The sequence below is a fragment of the Heterocephalus glaber genome, unplaced genomic scaffold (genome assembly GCF_053883595.1).
Source record: "Heterocephalus glaber isolate CG9 unplaced genomic scaffold, H.glaber_assembly_v1.0 deba00001582, whole genome shotgun sequence".
Lineage (NCBI taxonomy): Eukaryota > Metazoa > Chordata > Mammalia > Rodentia > Bathyergidae > Heterocephalus > Heterocephalus glaber.
Window position 1 is genome coordinate 77,983 of NW_028258362.1, and position 19,208 is coordinate 97,190.

At 42.1% G+C, this 19,208-nt stretch overlaps 1 protein-coding gene, 1 long non-coding RNA gene and 1 pseudogene across 4 annotated transcripts in view; 1 reads left to right on the forward strand and 2 right to left on the reverse strand.

The window, feature by feature from the left end:
• LOC147823442 (microtubule-associated tumor suppressor 1 homolog) overlaps positions 1 to 19,208 on the forward strand; it is a 46,635-nt gene that overhangs the window by 17,459 nt on the left and 9,968 nt on the right. For all 3 annotated transcript variants that reach the window (XM_087193231.1, XM_087193229.1, XM_087193230.1), the window contains 2 exons: positions 18,095 to 18,309; positions 19,045 to 19,150. The gene's annotated coding sequence lies outside the window, so the exon portion shown is untranslated. The remainder of the gene's footprint in view (positions 1 to 18,094; positions 18,310 to 19,044; positions 19,151 to 19,208) is intronic.
• Positions 475 to 7,263, reverse strand: LOC147823443 (uncharacterized). Its single transcript, XR_015443875.1, has 2 exons — positions 6,538 to 7,263; positions 475 to 1,294 (listed from the first exon to the last, which is right to left on the reverse strand). It is a non-coding gene; the product is annotated as an uncharacterized LOC147823443 (long non-coding RNA).
• Positions 9,818 to 9,926, reverse strand: LOC147823444 (U2 spliceosomal RNA; annotated as a pseudogene).

The following is a 19,208-nucleotide window of genomic DNA, read 5'->3' on the forward strand; positions in this document are numbered from 1 at the left end:
CTCAGGGAGTAAGTAGGTCATTTTAGTTTAGGGTCTTGTTGAGTAAAAGCTGGTAATATAAGGGGGCATCCTTATGATCTTTGGGGTTACTATTGCTCTTTACTAACTTTAATCCTCGGAATCAGACTTTTCATCTAAATTAAGAAAGATAAAGGTGATTTTCTATTCAAAATTAGTTTTTAGCCATAAGAACTGACAGTTAACTCTCACATTATTTTATGCACTAATCCCGATTGCTTCTATTTTACGAAGAAAATAGTATTTTAACCCTTAATTTCCAAACATTCCTGGAATTCCCATAAAGTATAAAAGACTAGTTGATTTTGCCTGCTGTGCATAAACAGTGAGGTGAATATGGAAGTAACATTTATTGGGTACCTACATGTCCCGGCCCGCGGGTAAGTCAACGAAGACCCTAGAGGGGGAGCGAGGATGAGAAGGGACAGGGGACACGAGAGATGGAGACAAGACAGGTTTCTGATCAAGTCTCGTTTATTGCGGAAGCTGCTACAACATATATACCGTAGGGCTAGAGGGGAGGAGCGAGAGGAGGGTACTGGGGCTACTTCCTTGTTGCCGGGTAGATTTGCAGCAGGCCCGGATATGTCCGTAAAAGGCACTCAAGAGTTCTAGCGGGGGTCAAGGCCCCCCACAGGTCCTCCCTTTAAAATTATAATTATAAGAAAGGCGTCAGGAGAGCCAAGCCTGCGGGGGCTGAGCCTGTCTTGGGTCAGAGCAACATACGTGTCTGCACCGTGCACCTTACCCGTCATCGGTTAACCAGAGAATCAATGCTCTGGCACCTGTCTTAGGCGGCACACAAGGGCCTTTTTACAGCATGGCACGCTTGCTCAGTTGCCCGTCATTGGCTTGCCAGCCCTCTCACCAGGTACTCATCCTGATCAGCCATGGCTAACGGATTATAATGGACCTGTATGGGCGCTGTTTTTATTGCCTTGATTTGGGCTTTTAGGAAGGCCACGATTTTGTTATAAAGTATGGGCCCTAAAGAAATGAGCAAGAGTAGACCCAATAGAGGCCCCAACAAAGGGAGGAGATAGGGGAGAAAACCATTGAGGCCAGTCCAAAGGGGATTTTGAATGAGTTCTTGTCGTCTTCTGTTTAAATCTTCTTGAAGTTCGCGAATTTTTCCCTGAGGATCCCAGATTTGTTGGCATAGAAACAGCAATGTTTAAGGCTATGCAAATCCCTCCTTGTTCTGTTGTGAGGAGGTCCAGACCCCTTCTATTTTGAAGGACCACCTCAGCCAGGGAATCGATCTGATCTTGTATATCTGTAAGAGTGTTGGAGAGAGCTTGAACATCATTAATCAATTGGTTGGATAATTTGGCATAGGAGTGTAACGCCACCCCAACGCCAGCAGAGCCAGTGGCAAGGGCGCCGGACACCCCTAGCCCCACGAGCAAGGGGACCAGTGAGATGGCCCTTTTATGTCGCCCAGCGATATAGTCAAAGCTGGGCAAGGGCACTGGCTCATCTCCAGGAACAAGGGAGATGCCCGGGAGGACAGTCGCCACCACGCACAGCCCAGTCCAATTAGTGGGGAGGGAGATGAATGCCAAGCTCCCTCCACAGACGAGCACGTGACCCGGGGCAGGGCAAATGGCGGCAGGGCCATTAAGCACTACCGAGCAGAGAAAGAAATTTTGGACTCCAACACATATATCGAAGCTATTGTTGTGGCCCGAATTTAGATAACAAACTGAGGCATTGAACTGTACTGGCTGGACCCTGAAGGGCAGAGAAAAACTGCAATTGTAACTAGAACTGTTGGCATAGTCAGTTTGGTCGACAACTGGCAAGGCGAGGGGCAGGGGTGTGTCAAGAGTCAAGCATAGCCAACAATCCGCAGCAAAGGCGGGGTTGGATGTATTGATCAAATGATAAGTGGCCTCTAGGACACTCAGAGTTTGGGCGTCAGGGTCTGGGCCTCGAGGTTTGGGAAGGACCAGTGGATGATAATTTAGGGAGGGATACATCTCTTGGATGATAGTCTCAAGTAGTTTTTGTACTCGCTCTTCCCTGAGCTGATCTGAAGGCCCACCACCATCAGATATATGGATTGGGGCCTGTGGTGGCCAGGAACAGCAACAGACCATGCAACAGATTCAGGGATGTCATCTCTTTAACCTGTAAGCAAAATTTCATCCTGCGATGTAAACAAGGCTGGGCTGTAGATAAGAGAGTTAGGCTAACCTGATTAAGCTTTTGAAGATAACCAATGTGGACATACTACAATAACATATTCAGAACTTAACCAATATAAACATTTTGTAACAACATATTCAGTGCTTAAATATCAAGGACAACCAATACAATCAATTTATAACATATTTAGATAATATTCATTGTGATATGTCTCCCATAAGATTATATAATATAAAATTTACTAGGGGGTCCCTTTAATGAATTAAGACCAGAATAATCATTTTCTGGGTGGCCACTTCTATATTCATCAAAGGGAGTCCCCATCTTAAGTCATTTTGACAAACAAGAGTCTATATCTTCCTATTTTGTAACTGTCAATTGCAAATTGATTATTGCTTGTAATGCACATTACTTTCACAACATAAATTCCAATGGTACTTTGATCCATTAACAACCTGGAAAGGAAGGCATGTCTTTAATTCAGTCATATTTATCTGTAAATCAATTTAACAATAGGCGAATATCCTATGAAAGGGAAGGAACATATTGAGCTCAACTGTACGAACACAAACAACAGACAATAGACAAACATATAAGACAGTGTATAAAATTAGGGTGCACCCAAATATAACTAACCAAATTGAATTATACTATACTCTTGATGATTATTAGATTGTAATTGTAGGCGCCGTTGTTAACTGGTTAAGATTGGACAATGTCAGGTCATCGGCATCATCAGCACGCCTATCGACTTGTTTTACTAGGCATTCTGGGAGCCACCTGGCTGACTTCATTTCCTTGGAGTAAATACACACTGATCCTCGGCCCCAGATAAGTACAGGATCGGGCCCGTGCCATGAGTGGTCCAGGGGGTCTTTCCACATCACCGAGGCAAATTGTCGTTGCGTCTCTGGTTGCCAGAAACGATTGGCTGCAGATAAACCTTTGGCATCCAAATTTAAGAAGTTAAGAATAAATAGTGCATGTGATATCAGGTTTCTAGGTGACCCCTTGATAGGGTACCATTCCCCTCCTTTTATTTTATCTAATGTAAGTTTGAGTGTGAGGTTGGCTCTTTTTATAATGCCTTGTCCCTGTGGATTATATGGGATTCCCGTTATGTGTGTTATGTCTAATTGTTTGCAAAACTTTGAGAAGCCAGAACTGGCATAGCCTGGACCATTGTCTGTCTTAATTTGTTGTGGACATCTAAGTACTGAGAAGGCAACTAGAAGGTGGGCAATTACATGTTTAGTAGCCTCCCCGGATTGTAGGGTGGCAAATACAAATCCACTATATGTATTAATGTTGACATGTATATATTTAAAATTTCCAAATTTAGGGTAATGTGTGACATCCATATAGTGTATAACATACATTTGGGCCCAAGATTTACGTACGGCCTGAATAGCTGAAGCTACAAAGGACTGGCTCAATGGGCTGTACAATACCTGTAGAGTGTTTACCTAGCCCTTTGCCTGGAATGTACCCATTTTTAAACATCTGTGTAGTGACAATTTTATTAGGGCTAGAAATAATCATCTCCATTTGTGATAATAGGTCTCTCCCCCATAGATTAATGGGTAACCCTGAGATGATATAAGGTTGAATGGTGTCCTGATTACCATCTTGGTCTCTCCAGGTCAGATCTTTGGCACTTTGTTTAGGATTTTGACTCTGACCTATACCCCTGAGATGGGTGAGGGTGTCTTTTAATGGCCATGCCTGAGGCCAATTTTTTCCCTTGATGAGAGTTACATCAGCACCAGTGTCTACCAATCCAGAAAATTGTCTCCCATCCAACCACAAGGTCATGAGAGGCTTCTGGGCTGAAAGCATCTCCGACCAGTAGACATCGGATGAGCCGAATCCCTGGCTGCCTCGGGCATTGTTAAGAGCCTTATTAGAGGTAGAGAGAAGGGGAAGGAGTAACAATTGAGCAAATCTTCGGCCTGATTGAATGGTGTTAATGACTTTGGGGGAAGAAACCATAACTCTAATCTCTCCGGAATAATCACTATCAATCACCCCCGGGTAGATCAGCAGCCCATCTATAGTGCTGTTGTTTTTGTCTATTACAAGCCCAAAGGTTTCCTTAGGCAGGGGCCCAAAGACCCCTGTCGGAAGGGCCTGTATCCCCATTTCTGGAGTCAATACTGTGTGGGCAGTGGAACTGAGGTCCAGTCCGGCACTTCTCGTTGTTGCTCTGAAGAGGTCTGGAATGGATTGTTGTTTGCTGGAGCAAAATTGAGCGCCCCGTAAATTTGTTTGGGTGTGGGGGCCCGGGGCTGGCCCCCTTTCCCGTTTCCCTGGTCCGGGTTATGGACAAGCGGGAGGGGCCAGCCTTGAGCGTCAGTCATGGACTTGTATTTATTTGTCCAATGTCTCCCTTTATTGCATCGAGGGCAAGGCCCCGGAGGTGTGGCCCTAGGGGCCGACGTCCTAGGGGCCTGACATTCTTTGGCAAAATGACCCGTTGTCTCGCACCGGAAACATTTGTTACCCGGGCGGTGTGACAAAGCGACAAAAACTGTTTGACCGTGTAACCCTGCATGGCGGCAGCCCTGGCAAGTCCCTGTTGGTAGGCAGTCCCAATTTCTGAGCAAAGGCGAATGTAACCTGAGAGATCAGTTTTCTTTTTATAAGGGCGGATGGCGGCCTGGCAAGCAGCATTAGCATTTTTAAAAGCAAGCTGTTTAACAAAATCTGTCCCGGTTTTTGTGTTCCCAAAAATCTGACCCGCTGTTGTGAGCAGGCGGTGAACAAAATCCGCGAAGGGCTCATCAGGCCCCTGTCGGATATTGGTGAGAGAAGTACTCACATCCCCTTTAGAAGGGAGCTTTCTCTAGGCTCTAGTGGCTGCGGTCTGAATCTGGGCATATAACCCCACATCAAATTGCATCTGTTGATCGTTGGTAGCATAGGCCCCATCCCCTAGAAGCATATCAAGTATCCAACCATTACCCGCCTGAGCATTGTGTCTAGCAGTATCTCGGCAATTTTCAATATATTCAGATTTCCATAATAAATAATCACCTCCTGTAAGGGTGGCACGGGCCAGAGTCTGCCAATCAATTGGGGTGAGCCAATTTTCTGCCACCGATTCTAGAATAGCCATGGTGTAAGGTGCAGTGGCCCCGTATTGAGCTGCGGCCGTTTTAAGTTCTTTAATAACCTTGAAATCAAAACCACTATGGTGTCTCCACGCCTGTCCCTGTGCGTCAGCAGTCTCAGTTACAGGAAAGACTTCCACAGTTTCAAGTTTTAGGGGTACCCTTGATCCAGATGGCACCCTGGGGGTCGCCCCTCTAATGGGGGGTCGTGGCTTAAGGGTGTCTTTTCTACGGACATTTTTATGGGCTTTGCCTGTTCTTAAGCCTTCAAGCTGGGTAATAAGGTCTTGATGTTCCTTTTCTAACCTTATCTGTTTTTTTAGAAATTCTATTTTGTCCCAGAGTTCCTTTTGGGGATCAACAACAGGGCATGTCAAAGCGGGCGCAATGGGAGTGTTGGGTTCTGGAAGATAAGGAGGCGGACATTGAACTACGGGTGGCCAATCAGGATTGCGATATCTGGTTGCCTCCTCCTCAAGATTGGTCCAGTCAGCCTCCCCCGGACCGTTCTGTGGGAAGGGGGGGGTTTCTGAAGTGTCGGAGGGAAGGCTACAAGGCTGGTTCCTCCTTAACAGGCGGGGCGGGGTTAGAGGCAGGGGCTGAAAGAGCGGGGGCGGAAGCTGAGGAGCGCCGAAGCTTTTTTTTTAAAAGGCTTGGAAGAGGCAGAGCCCGCCTGTAAGCCCTCATCAATAACATTTTGTTTTTCCTTGTCTAAGTCATCGTCGCTATCAAAAGACATCAAGTCTTCTCCTTCATCCTTTGAAGGAGTCCCGTCCCGCAGGGGCTCGGGCCTCGGCGCCATCTTGGCGTCCCGCAGGGGCTCGGGCCTCGGCGCCATCTTGGCGTCCCGCAGGGTATTTACAAACTCCTCACTCCGAGGGAGAGTGATCAACCCTTCCTCCGATCGGAGAGCTATCTCCCCGACCTGGATGGCTTGAGCCACCACCGGATCTTTGGTTTTCTGAGAGATAATGTCATTAATAAGATTCCAATAAGAAAATGCAGTGATCGGGACCTTTCCTGGTCCGCAAGTAGCATAATAATCTTTAAGGGCCTCCCCTACTCTTTTCCATCACCTCTCGTCAATGGTACCCTTGGCGGGAAACCAAGGGCAGAGATCTCTAATATAATAAAAAAATTTCAGCAATTGTTTGACTGTAACCTTTACCCCTCGTGCCTGTAATGTCTCCTTGAGACCTTGCACGAACAATTCGTGCTGACTAATGCCCTGTCCCATAATCGCTGCTCAACTTACCGAGGTGCGAAAAAGACGGCAGGTTTACGTCAATTGCAAGCCTCTCCTGTGTCGAGTGTGCTCTTTGTTCCTCAATCTTAATCTTAGGGCCCCTGAGCAGCGTCCTTCACTGGATCCCCCGTTCTCTGGCCGCACGTTGGGCGCCACTTGTCCCGGCCCGCGGGTAAGTCAACGAAGACCCTAGAGGGGGAGCGAGGATGAGAAGGGACAGGGGACACGAGAGATGGAGACAAGACAGGTTTCTGATCAAGTCTCGTTTATTGCGGAAGCTGCTACAACATATATACCGTAGGGCTAGAGGGGAGGAGCGAGAGGAGGGTACTGGGGCTACTTCCTTGTTGCCGGGTAGATTTGCAGCAGGCCCGGATATGTCCGTAAAAGGCACTCAAGAGTTCTAGCGGGGGTCAAGGCCCCCCACACCTACACATTACTAACAAGCAATGTTCAGCTTTCAGTAGTTTGCACTATATAAAAAGAAAGATAGTATACCTATAGTCCCAGCACTCTGGGAGGCTGAGGCAAGAGGATCATAAATTGGAGCCCATCCTGTACAGCTTAGCAACTTAGACCATCTCAAAGTTTACAATTAAAAAATGGGCTGGAGATACAGTGCAGTGCAAAGGCCCTGGTTCAATCCCTAGTACAAAACAGAAAGTAAAGGAAAATTAAGTAACTTTCCTAAGGTTAAAAAAACCTCGAAAACAAAGATCTTGGATACGAACCCAGGATGACCAGGTTTCTCAGCAACTGTCAATGAAAACAGGGAAAGCTTCAGGTAACTTTTCTAAATGTTGGAAATCATTTGAAATATACACTAGTTTGCATTAATAACCTCTTTTGGAATCTTTTTCTTCTAATCAAGAGTTTATGAAGTACAGTATTGTTAAACAAGAATGTTTTATTATCTTCCTAAAAAGTAACTTGTCAAAAGCAGTATATAAGTCATATGATCAAAACTTACCCAGTCCCTTGAGTATCAGACTCCCTCACACCTTAAGGAATGTGTTAATTCTTTCATCAGTCCAGTGTGGGCTATAATTTTGGTTTAACAGGGCTATATATTTAAAGTAACTTTAAAAATTCTTTATACTTGGGCCGGGGATTTAGCTCAGTGGTTTCACTGCCTGCTGCGCAAGCACAAGGACCGGAGTTCAATCCCCGGTACCAAAAAAGGAAAAAAAAAAAAAAAAATCTTTATACTTAAGTCACTTTTGAGTTACAAAATTCCAGAAGTGATTTTCTTGAAGCACCTTTAATAATAATTTTTTTAAAACTATCAATACAACAAAAACAATTATACACCCAAACAGAGCTCTTTATCTTGCTGAGTTATTTGAGATGGGGTTGATAGCTACTTCAGACTTAGTTCACTGTTTTCCAACCATGTCTATCCTAAATTTGGACATTCGCTGGCTCTATTTATAAGTAAAAGGCCATTTCTTTCACCTGCAAGGATGAAAAATATTACCAGTGGTATCTGTTTTTAAAAGCATATTTTAAAAGCGTAATTTTTCTTTGTCTTAACCCCAGACTCTTGACTTTTTGATTTTCCTAACTTAATGTCATTTGTCTAGAGCAGTGGCTTTTAAGCTTTATTGTGTCATGAAATAGACTCAGTTCAAGTGCAGACTTTCAGTTCTCACACCCATCAAAAGGCATGAGAACTGAGCCATTCTGACTCAGCCAGCTCGGGAGGGAGTCCAGACATCTGCACTTTAATAATCAGCCAGGTGACTCTGACACAGGTGCTCCTGGGAGTACACTCTGACACCACACTAGCTGTCTAGAATGTTCTTTCTTTTATGCTAAAAAACATATAAAAACCAAATAAGCATAGTACTAGTAATACCAGGTAGCTCCAGCTATGGGAATTGAGTCCCATTCAGGTAAATCAGGCTTCCAGATTTTATGCATGCCAAGGACTCTTACCAGCTCTTTGGCCTTCATGCTCTAAAAATGGTTCATCAGGGAGAATGAGAGGCAGACTAGTTAGTACCTGACTCAGAACCACGTATTTGTTAACATTAAGCTTACTCTTTTGATTGAAGTGTGATTCTTTAAATTCAAACTCCTTTCTCTTGGGCCAGAATCTTGGAATACACTGTCAGTCACCCAGCCATGCTTTCATCTTTGATCTGCTGTCATTTCTAGATGCTTTCATTTTGTGTGTGTGTGTGTGTGTTTGTTTGTTTTTTTGTACCGGGGATCGAACTCGGAACCTTGCGCTTTCGAGGCAGGCGCCGGAACCACAGAGCTAAATCCCCGGCCCTAGATGGTTTCATTTTTATATGGAATGTTTGTTGTGAAAAGAAGAGCATGTGTTTTGGAGCCAGTCATTGGCCAGTGAGTGAACTGAAAATCAGCAAAGCTCTCTCAGACCTGTCTTCAGGGCTGGACGGGCATTGGCAGGGAGAATCTCACAGCACAGTGGAGGCCCTGCTGGCACCCGTGTCAGAAGACAGAAGATAGGCACACTGGGCCAGATTACCACCCTGTCGGCCAGCACAACTTTGTCAGGACTAATCAGTGTAGGAGAAGAAAAGGGACCATTTTCCACCTGCCTTCAGTAGTGCCTCCACAGGACAGTTAGGACTTGATATCCCCAGAGATCCTCTGTATGTCTGAATTAACTTCTCTCTTTTACCTCTTAAGTTGGGAAAGTAGCCCATCAGATCCTGTTTGGTAGTCTGTGCCATGGAACTGAGGGGCCCTGAGGACTTTTCCCAGGTCAAGATGATGACCTGCCTCTTTGGCAAAATGAGATTTATGATAATACCTACAGATCATATCAAAGCATTATTATATGGAGAAATAAATGCAAGAGCTCTTTGTGAAGTCTGAAGTAAGTTTGAAAGGTAGAGCAATATTTATGAGAGTTGATAGTGCAGGCATTTTATAAAAGTCAATTCCTCATAAGTTATGATTAGTGGAGGACTTTGAAATTGGTTCATGTTGATTCATGAATATAATGCCCAAGAGCAATCAGAAAGCCATTTGCAGCTAACTTTGAAAATTTAGAAAAGAGTCTTGCCTACCTTCTTGGTCATGCGAAAAAGTACCTTTTGAGAAGCAAAAGCTGGAACTCTTATGAGGAGGTGACTGTTCCCTGGTCTGTGAAGGCTTGCTAGACAAAGAATAGTGATAACTCTGTATTTCACTGCATTCTCCCCAAGCTATAAGGTTGGCAGAACAGGTGCTATTTTTCCTACATTGCTAATCAGATCACAGGGGCCCTGCAAGTTGGAAATGCCTAACTTTTCAGATACCCTGGGTCCCACCCTTTTGTTGTTTAATGAACTGCTGCTGCCTTTTCACAAACTACCAGTTTACTTTTCAACTGATAAGAACAAATACTACACTTGATCTTAGCCAAAAGGCTGAGAAGCAATCATCAGTTTACTTTTAAAAATGGTTTATTGGTTATTTTGTTCAATGATATTACTATCTCCATTTAAAACAGATTATACCCTTCTTTAAGAGAATCACTAAGATAGTCCCTTGCCCTGAATTCTTCTTCACATATTATTATGAAACAATTATACTACTATGGTAGAAGGTCATGTCTCCATTTGTGGTTCTGAAGATGGGGTCCAGGAGAAGTAAGATAAAGATGTTAATATTTACCCTGAGAAATGCATTGACTGTGTGTTAGTAAAGAAGAGTGTGCAGGAGCCCACAACTCAGTGCAGGTGGCCAGCTCCCCAGGTGACCAGAGAGGGACTGAATCCGGCAAGCAGAGTTGGACACAGGCATCTCATTTCCCTCATAGTGCAGAGAAGGGGTGCCCGCTGAATAAAGGTTGCTGCCCACAGCAGGCTTGCCAGAAGCATTAAGGGAAGTGTGTATATGTGTATACAGTTGGAAAGTGGAGTTGTCATCTTTTTCTGTTTGTTCCTTCTTTCTGCCACAATGTCTGTATGGCATCATGAAAACTTGCCTGACCTTCCTTGAAATCCTGACTCCTTTGCTTTATTTTCTCTTTTCTTTCTTTTATTTTAGGAATGATTTAGGAAAAAAAGTAAAACTCAAGAGGATTCAGTTGTGTATAATGTCAATAATAACAGTAACCATAGGTGAAGATTGAGGTAGATGTATACTCACTGTAACGTCCTACCATCTGTGTGTGTGCATGTATAATTAATTTTTCTAAGTACTAGACCAGAAATGGTTCTTTTTAACTGTTTTCTTGTGTGTGTGTGTGGTTTTCTCTATTGTTATTTGGGGGGGAATGTTTGCTTATTTGTTGTTTGGTGGTAGTGGAGCTGGAGACTGCATCCAGTAATTGTTATCTTCTCTTATGGAATCCCAAGCATGTCTCTGAGAAATCTTCACATCTGATTTGAATTGGTTAGTAATAAAAGCAGTAGCATTTATTTTACACTTACTCTGATCAGGCACAGAGCCAGGTGCTTTATAGGTCTTACCTTATTTAATCCCATAGGCAAGCCACTGGTATTATCTCCATTTAAAAATGAGGAAATGTAGACTTAGAAAGCTTAAGTAATCTGCTCAAGTCACAGAGCAGATAAATACCATGGCTGAGATTTGAACCTAAGTATTCTGACTCTACTAAGATACTTATTTATGTTCTTGAGCATTAGAATATTTTTGTTGTCGCATATGAAGCATGCTATTGTAATATAGCATATATTGTATATTATATACATATATACACATATATTATGTATATTATATACATATATTATAGCATAATATAGCATATATTATAATAAAATTCAGAAAGCTCTGTGTCATTTCAAAAGAATATTAATGTCAGGCCATGGCTGTGTAATGTTTTTCATGGTAAACAGAACATTTATCCATCAACAAAGGGAAACGTCGCTATGAGATGGAAATAATAAGTCTAACCATTCCCTCCAACGAAAGTCCATGAGGACTAATTGAGCAATGGCTACTTTTCCACTCTGCAGGGGCAGCTACTGATGGACCTGTGGAGAACCTGGTTCTGTTTTCCTGAGGTTAGATTTGGCTATGGCGTGGCACTTTTCTATGTCCTCCAAACAGTTGTTTAAAAAGCAAAACTTAAAGCACTCATCCACTTCTTATGGAATATTTTTTTCCTTGCTTAGATAGCCATGATTAACTATCAGGATGCGTCTTGCATTTTTCCTTTTCTTTCGTTGGCCTGGAATTCTCAGGGCTGGCCTGTCGCAAGGCGTAAGTATCAACTTGTGCTCTTTAGTTTTAGAGATGATTTTTTGAATGAGCTGGTAGATTGTGTTGTTTTGTTAACCCTGAAAACTGCATTTTCCACTTTAAGGTAGCTAGCTTCTGTATTTCACAACTGCGTACAAAAGTTATAATCAAACAGATCTTCTACAGGCAGTGGTCTCTTGGTGTGTTTAATCATAATGTCCTTTTAAAGACTGACTAAAGGAATGGTTAAAGCAAGGGCAAAAGGACTCCTCTGACTTTAGCAGATGGGTTGTGTATTGGTGTAGCAACTTCTTTAAACCTTGCTCCTATCACTGTGGGAAAACTCTGTGCTTACGTATTCCAGAGTCTTGATGGTTTTATATTTGGTTTTGGTATTTGATGAACTGAAGGTAAGTAGAACTCTGGAGAGTAAGCAAGAAAAGGGTGGACCGAGGGCAGGAATGGGAGCCCACACAGGTGCACTGTAAATCTCGCCTGTGCTGCGTTAAGTGCAAGGGAAAGTCCACGGCCTGAAATTGGGTGACGACCTCCCTACACACACAGTATCGCAGCAGACGAGGAGCACGCTGAGAAGCTTTAATACAGTGTTTACATGTGCATCCTTTTAAAAATAGTTCAGGACTTCTTATGCCAAATAAATGTTTCTTTAGGAAATCAAGCCAGTTTATTGAAATGAAAGCCATTTGTGCCAGTGGTAATTGCAGCCCAGCTGTTGTGTATACTGTACAGCCCAGCCCAGCAAACAGAGTAGAGGTCTCTGCACAGCTTCAGGGTGATGTCACTGTCTGGGGCTGGGTCTGCTGCTGCGGATTGTTGGAATAACAAGTGAGCCAGCCACTCTCCCACCCGACCCACTTTCTTCTCTCCCACTCCTTCCATCTGTCCTCCCATCATATTGTGCATGGTAGCCAACAAAAGTGCACACTATTTGGGGCTTTTAAACAGGAAACAGCCCTATCTGGTGGCTAATGTGAAAGAATTTCTGTATATCCTATTTGATCTTAAATAGTAAACACAGTAACGTTAGCTTCAGCCAGCTGACTTTGCAGTGTACACAGATAAAACAGTGGGACTGTAAGTATGGGATCCTTTCTCTGAAGGTTCTTTGTGTGCACCCTGTATTAGACATTGAAAGCAGGTGATGAAAAAATACTTGTAACCAATCAATGAAGGCATAGATAGCTTTTCACTCAATTCCTTGAGAATTTCAGATATCAGTTCTATAAAGGAGAAAAAAAGTTGCAAGCCTGACTGAAAGTTCATATCATAGATGTTATAGATAGCAATAGTCTAGTCTCCCACGATTGCTCCTGTTGGAGTACAATTCCACTGTTGACACCAGAATGTTATTTATATCACATGGCTCATTTAACAGTCTGTGAGCCTAAGCCAAACCACCTCACATGCATTAGGATGACTGTTAGATATATTTGGAAAAAAAAGCATGCTTTGATGAGGCTATGGAGAAACTTGTACCCACGCCTATTATTATATGGTGCAACCACGATGCAAGAGAGTATGGTGGTCCCTCAAATAAAATTAGAATTACTGTATGATCCAGGAATTCTACTACTGGATATACACACACACACACACACAGAAGAATTGGAAGGAGGGATTCAACATATATTTGTGCTGCCAGAGTCGTAGCAGCATTATTCTCAATGGCCAAATGGTGGAAGCAAACTAAACATCTATCAACAGATAAATATATTTTACAATGTGATATATTAGTACAATGAAATTATTCAGGCTTAAAAAGATGGAAATCCTGACAGATGGATGAACCTTGAAGACATTGTGCTAAATTAAATAAGCCAGGCAAAAAAAGGACAAGTACTGTGTGATTCCATTTATATGAGCTTCCCAGGAAAGTCAAACTCACAGAGGATGAAAATAAAGTAATGGTTGCTAGAGGCTGGGGAACTTGGTGGTAAAAGCTCTGGAAATGGATGGTAAAGTGATGGTTGCACAACAGTGTAAATGTACTTAATGCCACTGAATTGTACAATCAAAATTATTAAGACCAATAAATTTTAGGTAAATCAATTTTACAAAAAAATTTATTTTTAAATTAAAGATCTGGCCGGGGATTTAGCTTAGCGGTGCCGACGCCTGCCTTGCAAGCACAAGGACTGGAGTTCCATCCCCGGTACCAAAAAAAAAAAAAAAAAAAATTAAAAATCAAACCTTCTGTTCTACCCTGAGTGCCCCTCTGTGGGCCCAGTACTGCTGGTTCTCCTGTGTCTGTGTCTGCTCAGTTAGACAATGCGTCTCCAAGTGAGAGGCCCCTCATGTGCCTCATCAGCCTTGATACAAGAGGCAGCTTGGTGGGGTGCCAGGGATCCAGGCCACACACCAAGAACATTGCTTACCAAAATCCAGTCCCCTGCTGTTTACTAGCTTGGTGCCTGTGGGCAAATTGTTTACCCTCTCTCAGTGGGACCAGTGGAACAGATTAGAAGATCCAGAAACAACTCCAGACACACTCAGCCACCTCATCTTTGACAAAGGAGCCAAACACCCTCACTGGAGGAAAGATAGCCTCTTTAATACATGGTGCTGGAAAAACTGGCTTTCCACATGCTGAAGATTAAAACTAGACCCGTATCGTTCACCATGCACTAAATTCAAATCAAAATCAATAAAAAATCTAAATATTGAAACAGAAACACTAAATCTGCTGGAAGATAGAATACATAGAACTCTTGAAGACACTGGTGTAGGCAAAGACTTTATCAACAAAACCCCAATTGCACAGCAATTATCACAAAGAATCAACAACTGGGATCTCATCTTATTAAAAAACTTTTGCACAGCAAAAGAAACCACCAACAGAGTGAAGACACAACCCACAGAGTGAAGACACAACCCACAGAGTAGGAAAAAAAGTTTACCAGCTGTTCCTCAGACAAATGAATAGTATCTAGAATATATAAAGAACTGAAAAAAATTAGATCCCTCAAATTTAAAGCCCTAATCCAAAAATGGGCACCTGAAATGGACACTTCTCAAATGAATGAGTAGAAATGGCAAAGAAATATATGAAAAAATGTTCAGCATCACTGGTCATTCAAGAGATGCAAAATAACGCGGAGATTCCATCTCCAGAAAGAATAGCTGTTATCAAGAAATCAACCAGTAACAAATAATGGCAGGCCAGTGGGGAAAAAGGAATCCTTCTCCACTGTTGGTGGGAGTGTAGACTGGTGCAACCACTGTGGAAAGCAGTGTGGAGATTCCTCAAAAAGCTAAAACTAGAGATTCCATTTGACCCAACTATTCCACGTCTTGGTATTTTCCTGAAAGAATTAAAAGCGTCATACCACATTGGTATATGCACACTCATGTTTATAGCAGCACAGTTTGTAATAGCTAAATTTTGGAAACAGCCCAAATGCCCATCAACTGATGAATGGATAAAGAAGATGTGTTTTTTTAAAAACATACAATGGAGTACTACTCTGGCATGAAGAAGGATAAACTTGAGACATTTATAGCTAAATGGATGCACCTTGAGACCATGCTCTTAAGTGAAATCGAACACATGTTTAAATACCACATTGTTCCTCTGGTGTGAGAAACTGAAAGTGTAAATAAGGACCAAAAAGTATAATAGATATTGGAAAATGGGAAGAAAATGTTCAAATGGGAAGTGAAACGAGGGAAGAGGGGGAAAGGAAGGAAGGGCCAAGAAAAAAAAAGAAGGAAAAAATGGAAACAAAGCTTTTGTAAATATGGAAGGGAAGAGGGGTTGAAGGGAGGGGAGAGGAATGGGGGAAAAACCCAATATATCATGTACAGGTGTAGATTCCCCATGATGAATGTCATTATGTACATCTAAAATGTACCAATAAAATTAAATACACACATATACATACATACATTTAGGAATCCAATTTTCTCAGGCCCTCTGGAGGGCTAGGCAAGATAATGGGACTCTATTCTGTGCAAGGCATGGGGTAGTTTCATTTGTTTGCTTTATTTATTTGTTTGCTTGTTTGTTTTTCTTAAGTTCCTTTCTTGGTACATTTTAGGTATACAATTCGTTTACATTTATCATTGGGTGTTTGTACCTGTACATGATGTACCTTGGTTCTTATTTTTTCCCCATTCCCTGTGCGCCCTTCACCCCCTCCGCCCTTCCCTATTTACATAGACATCATTTCCTTTTTTAAAAAATTTTCTCATAGTTTTTCCTTTCCCTCCTTTCCTTTCCCCTTCCCCTAGCTTCACCCCTTCGTCTTTGGACCTTTTTTCCTATTTCAAGTTATCAATTATTCGTTTTAATGATGTTAACCCCTGTTTACACTATCAGTCTCTCACACTAGAGAAACTATTCGGTATTTACACATGTGTCCTATTTATTTCACTTAAGAGTATGGCCTCCATATGCATCCATTTAGCTATAAATGACTAGTTTTTTGTTCTTTATGGCTGAGTAGTACTCCATTTTATTAAAAAACCCCACATCTTCTTTATCCAGTTTCCAGTTGATGGGCACTTGGGCTGCTTCCAAGCTTTAGCTATTACAAACTGTGCCGCTATGAACATGGGTGCACATATGTCACTGTGGTAGGATTCTTTTAATTCTTTCCCAGCAGGGAAATAGCTGGGTCAAATGGGACCTGTAGTCCTAGTTCTTTGAGGTATCTCCATACTGATTTCCACAGTGGTTGCACCGGTCTACACTCCCACTAGCAGTGGAGAAGGGTTCCTTTCTCCCCACAGCCCCGCCAGCATTTGTTATTGGTTGATTTCTTGATAGCAGCCATTCTTTCTGGGATGAGGTGGAATCTCAGTGTTGTTTTCATCTGCATGTCTTGAATGACCAGTGATGTTGAACATTTTTTCATATATTTGCTGCTTTTGCTTCTTTGTCTGAGAAATGTCTGTTCATTTCAGATGTCCATTATTGAATTGGGTCTTTGAATTTCGGGGGTCTGATTTTTTTTCAGTTCTTTATGTATTCTAGATAGTAGTCCTTTGAGGTACAGCTGCTAAAAAATTTTTCTCATATTGTAGGTTGTCTCTTAGCTCTGTTGGTGGTTTCTCTTGCAGTGCAAAAGCTTTTTAATAAGTGATATCGCAGGTGTTGGTTCTTTGTGCTAGTTCCCATGCTACTGAGGTTTTGTTCATGAAGTCTTTTCCTATGCCGATGTCTTCAAGAGTTCTACCTAACTTGTCTTCAAGGGTTCTACCTAACTTATCTTCCAGCAAGTTTAGTGTTTCTGTTTTAATATTTAGATCTTTAATCCACTTTGATCTTAGTTTAGTACATGGTGATAGGTATGGGTCTAGTTTTAATCTTTGGCAGGTTGAAATCCAGTTTTTCCAACACCATTTATTAAATAGGCTATCTTTCTTCCAATGAGGGTGGTTGGCTCCTTTGTCAAAGATGAGGTGGCTGAGTATGTCTGGAGTTGTTTCTGCATCTTCTAATCTATTCCACTGATCCTTGGGTCTGTTCTTTTGCCAGTACCATGCTGTTTTTATCACAGTGTTTGCTTGTTTGTTTGATGTTAGTTCCTTTCCCTCTGAGTTAGTCAACTTTCCATTACTTTAACTAACACTCGAGGTAATTAACCTATACACAAAAAAAGGTTTACTTTGGCTCATGTGTTTAGGGGCTTTAGTCTGTGATTGGTTGCTCCCTTTACTTGAGTGAGGCAGCACTTCATGACAGGACCGCAGGGCCAAGCAAAACCCTGCTCATAGTTGGGAAGAGAATGAGAGAGAAGAGGAGCTTGGGGTCCCACAGTCCCCTTTGAGGGCACAGCCCCAGTAATCTAAAGACTTTCTGACTAGACCCCACCTCTTGAGGGCACCCCCGCCTCCCAGTGGTGCCATGCTGGGGAGCAAGGCTTTACCATCCAAACTATTGATTGCATCCCTTCATTATTTATGGATGTATCTTATTTTTAAGGCCTCTCTTTCTAGGCGTTAATCTTGTCATTATTTTAATATATCTTCATTTATAGCTGAAGGAATAATCATTTGTGACAATGTGTATTGGTTACTTCTATTGCCACTTGCCATGTTCCCAAAGAAACATAAAGCATGAGAGGAAACTCATTCCAGGAACCAACCAATTTTATATTCCTTAGAATAATTAGTGACCTGAACTGTACCTCTTAAAGGTCCTACCACTTCCCAGTAGCACTGTGGGCTGAGGATCAAGCCTTAAACACGGGGTTTGGGGAACATTTACAATCCAAATGATAACTCTGGTCCCCAAGAGCTGAGACGCTACTGTGTTTTGTTGACAGACTATTATGTGATAACTCTAAAGTTATCACAGCTATGTATTTATATTGTGAATTTAGGACATTGAACAAATTAAATGGCATTTTCCCTTTTCTTTTTCATCTCTTTTTAGTTGCTGCTTCAACCACCTGTGAGAAATTAGAAAAAGCCGGGAATGAGTTGCAAGCAGCATATGAAGCATTTGTCCAGAAGCTAAACCAGCAGCACCAGGCTGATCGAACAGAGCTAGAAAATTGGCTTAAGGAATTTTACACTGGGGAATGTGAAAAGCTTCAGAACATTTACATTGAAGAAGCCGAGAAGTATAAAGCTCAGTTGCAAGAGCAGGTCTGTGCCTTAGGAACAGGAGCGTGTTCTCAGTCATGGCTGCTTGCTTGAATTCTGATTGCTGTTCACATGTTTGTATGAGTTTTTCTTAGTCCTTTAGTAGATGGAAAAAGTTTTAGTTGAATTTTTTCTTGTGGTCAAAATGGTGTACATATGTTGAATTGAAGAGAAGAGAAAAAGAAAAGATAAAATTTAAGACAGCCCTGTCTAGAAATAATGCCTTTGGAACTATGCTGGTATTATGCTACTAAATCATTGATTTGCATTTCTTCTTCTTCTTTTTTTTTTTTTTTTTAAAAAAAGCACCTTTAAAATAACGCTTTCCTCCCACTAACTAGTATGCTGCAGACTTTTAAATTTTCTTGCTTAGTTTTTAATATAGTGGAAATTTACAGAGTGCCTGCTAGTTTGATACAGTGACATCACGCGGTGCTACATGTGATGGGGCTGAGGATATAGTGGACAGTGTGACAGGCACTGTGAAACATATCCTACTCATTATGATGAGCTCCTCCGTTGCCATTAATGAACTCTGCAGAGCGTGAGCTCTGTGTCCCCCAGGAGGACAGCGTAGAGAGTCAGCAGTGGCCACTCTACATTGGGCTGTGGTTTAGATGTGTTAGGTACCCCATAAACTCAAACATGCTTGTATATAAAGTCTCCTAATGTTGCTGCTTGTTCAACTCAGGACTTTTTGTTTCCCTGGTAAATTTTCGTGTTGCTTGTTTCTTACAGTTTGACAACTTAAATGCTGCCCATGAAACCTCTAAGTTGGAAGTTGAAGCTAGCCACTCGGAGAAAATAGACTTGCTAAAGGAAGCCTATGAAACTTCCCTTTCAGGCAAGCATCCTTTCATGCTATTTAAACATGATATAATGGAAAAGCTTGGTATTTTTTA